The sequence below is a fragment of the Carlito syrichta genome, unplaced genomic scaffold, assembly GCF_000164805.1.
Source record: "Carlito syrichta isolate Samal-C Ts95f unplaced genomic scaffold, Tarsius_syrichta-2.0.1 Scaffold308976, whole genome shotgun sequence".
NCBI classification, from domain to species: Eukaryota; Metazoa; Chordata; class Mammalia; order Primates; family Tarsiidae; genus Carlito; species Carlito syrichta.
In genome coordinates, this window is record NW_007253072.1 from 134,493 (window position 1) to 142,326 (window position 7,834).

Below are 7,834 nucleotides of genomic sequence, written 5' to 3' on the forward strand. Positions count from 1 at the left end.
TTGCCCAGGTGGGTCTCGAACCCACAGGCTCAGGCAATTCACTCATCTCAGCCTCCCAAGGCGTGGGATTACAGGCTGAGCCACCGAGCCCGACAGAACACACTTCTAATTGCTCATAATCAAAGAAAAAATTGCAAAGAAATTTAGAAAATACTTTGAACTTGTCACAGCGTGGTGACTCACACCTGTAATCCCAGCACATTGGGAGGCCAAGGCAAGAGGATCGCTTGCACTCATGAGTTTGAGACAAGCCTGGGCAACAGAGTGAGACCTCATCTCTACAAAAAAATCAAAAATTAACCAAGCATGGTGGTGTGTGCCTGTAGTCCCAGCTACTCAAGAGACTGAGGCAGGAGGATCACCTAGCCCAGGAGGCCAAGGTTGTAGTAAACTGTGATCATGTCACTGTACTCCAGTCTGGGTGAAAAAAAAAGAAAAGAAAATATTTTGAACTTGATGAAAACAAAAACATAGCCAGGCTCGGTGGCTCAGCCTGTAATCCCACGCCTTTGGGAGGCTGAGGTGAGTGGATTGCCTGAGCCCGCGGGTTCAAGACCCGCCTGGGCAGTGAGACCTCATCTCTACAATAAATTAAAAAAATCAGCCGGGCGTGGTAGCGCATGCCTGTAATGCCGGCTACTTGGAAGGCTGAGGTGATAGGATTGCCAGAGCCCAGCAGGTCGAGGCTGCAGTGGCCGGGAGCAGCTACTGCACTCCAGTCTGGGCGACAGAGTGAGACTCCAACTCAAAAAAAAAAAAAAATTTATGTTAGAAAAGAAATTTGGCCTGGTGTGGTGGCTCACGCCTATAATCTCAGCACTTTGGAAGGCCAAAGCAAGAGAATTGCCTGAGCCCTTGGGTTCAGGACTAGCCTGGCCAACTTGGCAAAACCTTGTCTCTACAATAAATCAAAAAATTAGCCTGGCAGGGTGGATCATGCCTGTAGTTCCAACTACTTGGAAGGCTGAGACAGAAGGGATTGCCTGAGCCCCTGGGCAACAAGAGTGAGACTCCAAGTCAAAAAAAAAGAAAGAAAGAAAGAAAAGAAAATTAACCAGGCACGGTGGCTCATGCCTGTAACCCCAGCACTTTGGGAGGCTGAGACAAGAGGATTGCCTGAGCCCAGGGGTTTGAGACCAACCTGGGCAACCTGGCAAGACCTTGTCTCTCCAATAAATCAAAAAAATAAATAAATTAGCTGGGGGTGGTGGTGTGTGCATGTAGTTCCAGCTACTAGGAAGGCTGAGGCAGAAGAATCGCCTGAACTGTGGTAGATGGAGGCTGTGGTGGCCCTGAAGTATGTCACTGCACTCCAGCCTGGGTGATAGTGAGATGACTCAAGAAGAAAAGAAAAGAAGAAAGTTTTAAAATCAATGACCTAAACTTTAACCTTAAAAAATTTAGCCAGGCTCAGTGGCTTAGCCTGTAATCCCGCGCCTTTGGGAGGCTGAGGTGAGTGGATTGCCTGAGCCCGCGGGTTCGAGACCCACCTGGGCAACTTGGCGAGACCTCATCTCTACAATACATCAAAAATCAGCCAGGCGTGGTAGCGCACGCCTCTAATTCCAGCTACTCGGAAGGCTGAGGCGGAAGGATCGCCGGAGCCCAGCAGGTCGAGGCTGCGGTGGCCGGGAGCGGCCACTGCACTCCAGTCTGGGTGACAGAGTGAGACTCCAACTCAAATAAAAAAAAAATTTAAAAAGAAGGGCCAAACTAAACTCGAAATACACAGAAAAAAAGATATAATAAAGATAAGAAATGACACCGGGCACAGTGGCTCATGCCTGTAATCCCAGCACTTTGGGAGGTAAAGGCGACAGAATGTCTGAGCCCATAAGTTCGAGACCAGCCTGGGCAACTTGGTGATACCTCATCTCTACAATTAAAAAAAAAAAAAATAGCCAGGCAACATGGCGTGCACCTGTAATTCCAGTTATTTGAAGGGCTGAGTTGAAAGGATTGCCTGAACCCAGCAAGTCAAGGCTGTGGTAGCCATGAGTGTGCCCGAGTGAGACTCTGAATCAAAAACAACAACAAAAAACTGGCAATGAATGGAAAAAAAACCCAGAAAATACAGAGAAGATTTCATGAAACTAAAACTGATTAATTGAGAAGATCCTTAAACGGAAAAGTCTCTAATCAGATTAATCAAAAATAAATCGCCAATATCAAAAACAAGAGAGAGGCCATCAACACAGACCCTACAAACATTAAAAGGAGAATAAGGGACTATTACAAACAACTGTATGCCAATAAAGCTGGCAATCTAGATGAAATGGACCAGTTTCTTGAAGAATGCAAACTACCACCACTCAAGAAGAAATAGATAATGTGAATATATTGGCAACTATTACTATAACTAATACAGAAATGTAATTTATAGTTAAAAACCTGCATATAAGCCGGGTTCGGTGGCTCAGCCTGTAATCCCATGCCTTTGGGAGGCTGAGGTGAGCGGATTGCCTGAGCCTGCGAGTTCGAGACCCGCCTAGGCAACTTGGCGAGACCTCATCTCTACAATAAATCAAAAAATCAGCCGGGCATGGTAGCGTCCGCCTGTAGTTCCAGCTCCTTGGAAGGCTGAGGCGGAAGGATCGCCAGAGCCCAGCAGGTCGAGGCTGCGGTGGCCGGGAGCGGCCACTGCACTCCAGTCTGGGCAACAGAGTGAGATACCAACTCAAAAAAAACCCAAACCTGCATATATATACCCAAAATACTCCGCACCCAAGTGAGCTCAGTGATGAATTCTGGCAAACATTTGAGGAAGAAATAATACAAACTCTACACAAACTCTTCCAGCAAATAGAAGAAGGACACTTCTCAGTTCATTCTGAATTCAGCATTGCCCTGATAATGAAACCTAATACACACTGCAAGAAAAGAAAGCCATTATGAGAAAAGGAAATTACAGACCAGTGTACTTCATAAATATAGACGCAAGATTTTTAAACAAAGGCTCAACAAATTAAATCTATCAATACATAAGATGGATAACATAAGTGGGGTTTATCTCAGGATAAAACTCAAGCTGTTTAATACTCAAAAGTCAATGTAATTTGTCATATTAATAAAAAACAAACTAGTATGATCATTTCTACAGATGCCGAAAAAGCACTTGAAAAAATCCAAAATTTATTTACATTGAAAAATTCACAGCAAAATAGAAACGGGATGAACTTTCCTCAGTCTGTTAAAGAGCATCCTAAAGAAATCTATAGTAGCCGAATGTGGTGGCTCATGCCTATAATCCCAGCACTTTGGGAGGCCGAGGCAAGGGGATTGCCTGAGCCCACGGGTTTGAGATCAGCCTGGGCAACTTGGCAAGACCTCATCTCTACAATAAATAAATAAATAAAAATTAGCTGGGCATGGTGGTGCGTGCCTGTAGTTCCAGCTACTTGGAAGGCGAAGGCGGAGGGATAGCCTGAGCCCACCAGGTCGAGGCTGTGGTGGCCAAGAGCATGCCACTGCCCTCCAGCCTGGGTGGCAGAGTGAGACTCCAACTCAAAAAAAAAAAATCTACATACAATAAATAAGTTAGCATCATACTTAATGGTGGAAGAGTCTATGTTTTCCCCTAATGTCAGAAAAGAGGCAGGATGTATGTTTTCACCACTTTTATTAACCATGTTTTAGAGATTTTAATTAACACAATAAAGCAAGTAAAAAAAAAGAAGGTATCCAGAGTGAAAAGAAAGAAAGAAGTAAAACTGTCTTTATTTGAGGACAGCTGGATTATCTATGTAAAAAAATCCCCAAATTTACACAAAAAAGCTACTGGGAGTAATGAGTGAGTAAGCAAGGTACAGAACAAAAGTTCAAATACAAATACTAATTTCAGGCTGGGTGCCTTGGCTCGAGCCTGAACGTAATCCCAGCACTTTGAGAGGCTGAGGCAAGAGGTTTGCGTGAGCCCAGGGATTTGAGACCAGCCTGGGCAACTTGGTGAGACCTCGCCTCTATAATAAATCAAAAAATTAGCCGGGTGAGGTGAAAGGATCGCCTGAGCCCAGTGGGTCAATGCTGGGATGGCCGTGAGTGAGACTCTGACTCAAAACAAAAACAAACAAACAAACAAACAAACAAAACAAATACCCATTTCTATATACTAGAAAGACAGGATTAAAAATTGAAATTAAAAACAATAGTATCAAAAATATTAAATAGTAATAAACTTGACAAAAGACGTATGACCTCAAATTTAGAAGACTGAAGATGATAGAACATTGCTGTAAAAACTAGGGTAGATCTAATAAATGTAGAGATATAGGATGTTGATGGTATGAGAAGGCTCAATATTGTTATAATATGAATTTTCTCCATATTCATATACACATTTAATATAATTCTAAAAAAATTTCATTGGAATTTTTTTTGTAGAAATTGCTGACCTGGTTCTAAAGTTCATTTGGAGAAGCAGAGGACCTAGAAGGACCAAAATGCTTTTTTTTTTTTGACTTTCTACAAACAGTGCAGAGTTTTATTGTCTGTATAACATTAAAATTTTTTTTTTATACAAATAACTTTAAAATACAGCTTTTGCGTGTCATAATTTCTTCGACTTTTCATCAAGGTCAGATTCTTCTAAAGTTGGAGTCAGAATTTATCTTCAAGATAGCCCTTTTAAAGTAGGATCGATGCTTATTCCATGACTGTCCTGTATGCCCACAATTGTTTTATTTTGGCTTCTTTTTTATCTCCACTTGAACACTTGAACTGATGAAAACTTCAAAATGCCACCTTGAAGACCTTCCAGTGTGACGAGATGTGAACGTGGACAGTGATGATGATCCTGACCTTCTGGAAGCATAGGTAACTGTTTTTGTCTTCGTTTTTAGGTTTCTAGAGTGGATGATGTACCTGCTTCTCAATCAGACATCCTCTAAACATGAATGAGTTCAAGTCAGTCATTCCTACAGAAAGTACCAATTAAAATTTAGGAAGAAGCCGGGCTCGGTGGCTCAGCCTGTCATCCCGCGCCTTTGGGAGGCTGAAGTGAGTGGATTGCCTGAGCCCGCGGGTTCGAGACCCTCCTGGGCAGTGAGACCTCATCTCTACAATAAATCAAAAAATCAGCCGGGCATGGTAGTGCCTGCCTGTAATTCCAGCTACTCAGAAGGCTGAGGCGGAAGGATCGCTGGAGCCCAGCAGGTCGAGGCTGCGGTGGCCGGGAGCGGCCACTGCACTCCAGTCTGGGCGACAGAGTGAGACTTCAACTCAAAAAAAAAAAAAAAATTTAGGAAGGATGCATCAAGTACTTCCAGTTGTTATAAAAACTAAAGCCTAATTTTAATATCCAGACTTACACCCAGTTTTTTTAAAAAAGACAAATTTAGAAAACGAACACTATCTGATTTCAAGTCTTATTATAAAGTTGCAGTAATCAAGATGACGTAATATTTGCACAGCAATAGATTTATAGGTCAATAGAACAGAATAGAGGGTTCAAAAATAGATCCACATATATGTAGTAAAAAAGTTTTCAACAAGGATACCAAAACAATGCAAGGGGAAAGGATAACCTTCAAAACAAATGGTGCTGGAACAATTGAATAGTGATATACAAAATACGAACCTTGACCCTGACTTTACAACATATAGAAAATTAACTCAAAATGAATAGACATAAGTGTAAAAGTTAAAACTATAAGATTTCTAGAAAAAAATGTTACTGATAATTAGGCAAAGATTGCTTAAACATGACATGAAAATCATAAAAATGGACTATGTAATACATTTTTATATAAACATAAGCAAGTTCATTACTAATAAATCTGCACACGTGTGTGCAGACACACACACACACACACACACACACACACACACACACACACACACACACACAAATGTTGAGATAGACTCTTCAGGACTGAAAGTTCGGCCGGGCTCGGTGGCTCAGTCTGTAATCCCAGCACTTTGGGAGGCCAAGGCAAGTGGATTGCCTGAGCCCACGGGTTCGAGACCCGCCTGGACAACTTGGGCAAGACCTCATCTCTACAATAAATCAAAATCTTAGCTGGGCGTGGTAGCACGTGCCTGTAGTTCCAGCTACTTGGAAGGCTGAGGCAGAAGGATCGCCGGAGCCCAGCAGGTCGATGACAGAGTGAGTGACAAAGTGGGTGACTCCAGGAAATTATAAATAACTTTAAAATACAGTCTGGGTGACAGAGTGAGACTCTAACTCAAAAAAAAAAAAAAGAAAAGAAAGAAATTAAATACTAAACTACTTAATTGATATAAAATATATGGGAAAGGGGCCAAGCACAGTGGCTCACACTTATAAGCCTAGTGCTTCAGGAAGCTGAGGCAGGAGGATTGCTTAAGCCCAGGAGTTTGAGGCTGCTATAAACCATGATTGGGTCACTCCACCCTGGGTGACAGAGCAGACTCCATCTCTAAAAAATATACACATACACACACGGGAAAGAGAGTAAATGAACAAAAGAGATTGGCTAAATGAAAACCAAAAACCAAAACATACACTTAAACTAATTACGTAATTATTGCATTAACTGTAATCGAACTAAATATTCTTGTTAAAAAGCAGAGAATGAGCCGGGCTCGGTGGCTCAGCCTGTAATCCCGTGCCTTTGGGAGGCTGAGGTGAGTGGATGGCCTGAGCCCGCAGGTTCAAGACCCGCCTGGGCAACTTGGCGAGATAGCATCTCTACAATAAATCAAAAACGAGCCGGGCGTGATAGCGTGCACCTGTAGTTCCAGCTACTTGGAAGGCTGAGGCAGAAGGATCGCCGGAGCCCAGCAGGTTGAGGCTGCGGTGGCCGGGAGCGGCCACTGCACTCCAGTCTGGGTGACAGAGTGAGAGTCCAACTCAAAAAACAAAAAAACAAAAAAACAAGCAGAATGCTATATCTTACTCACCAGAATAACTAAAACTAAGAAGACTTACAATGTCAAACTTTAGTGAGAATATTCCTGGTAGGAGCGTGAAAGGGCAAAACCTCTTTGGAAAGCTGTTTGGCTCCTTATAAAGGTAAGCGTGCACCTAGCGTCTGACCCAACATTTCCACTCCCTGGTATTTGCCCAAGAAGTAAAAACACATTTCACAAAAAACACTTGGACAAAAACATCCAGAGCGGCTTTCATCGTCATTGCCCCAACCTGGAAACAGCCCATATTTCCATCAACAGGGGAATGGGTAAACAAATCGTGGCATTTTCGTGCCAGGGGACACTCTGAAGACAGAAGAGGAGTAGGAGGAAGAGAGGGAAGAGGAGGAGAAAGAAGCAACAGAGGAGGGAAGGGAGAGAAGGAGGAAAAAGAAAAGAAAAAGAACAACAAAATACGAAAAAACTCAAAAACACTGTAATGGAGACGGTGAACACAAAAGAATGCCTGTGGCATGGTTCCATTGACATTAGCTTTTCATTTATTTATTTATTTTTCTGAATCAGAGCCTCACTCCGTCACCAGGCTGGAGGGCAGTGGCACACTCACGGCCACCGCAGCCTCGAACTGCCAGGCTCAGGCGATCCTTCTGCCTCAGCCTTTCGATAGCCGGAACTACAGGCACGCGCCACCACGCTCAGCTAATTTTTGATTTATTGTAGAGACGAGGTCTCACCCTGCTGCCCGGGCTGGTCTCAAACCGGCGGGCTCGGGCAATACTCTCGCCTCCACCTCCCAAAGTGCTAGGATGACAGGCGTGAGCTACCGTGCCTGACTTATATTAACTTTTTAAAAGCCAGAGTTTAGGCCGGGCTCAGTCTGTCATCCCAGCACTTTGGGAGGCCAAGGTGAGTGGACTGCCTTAGTCCGTGGGTTCGAGACCCACCCGGGCAACTTGGCGAGACCTCATCTCTACAATAAATCAAA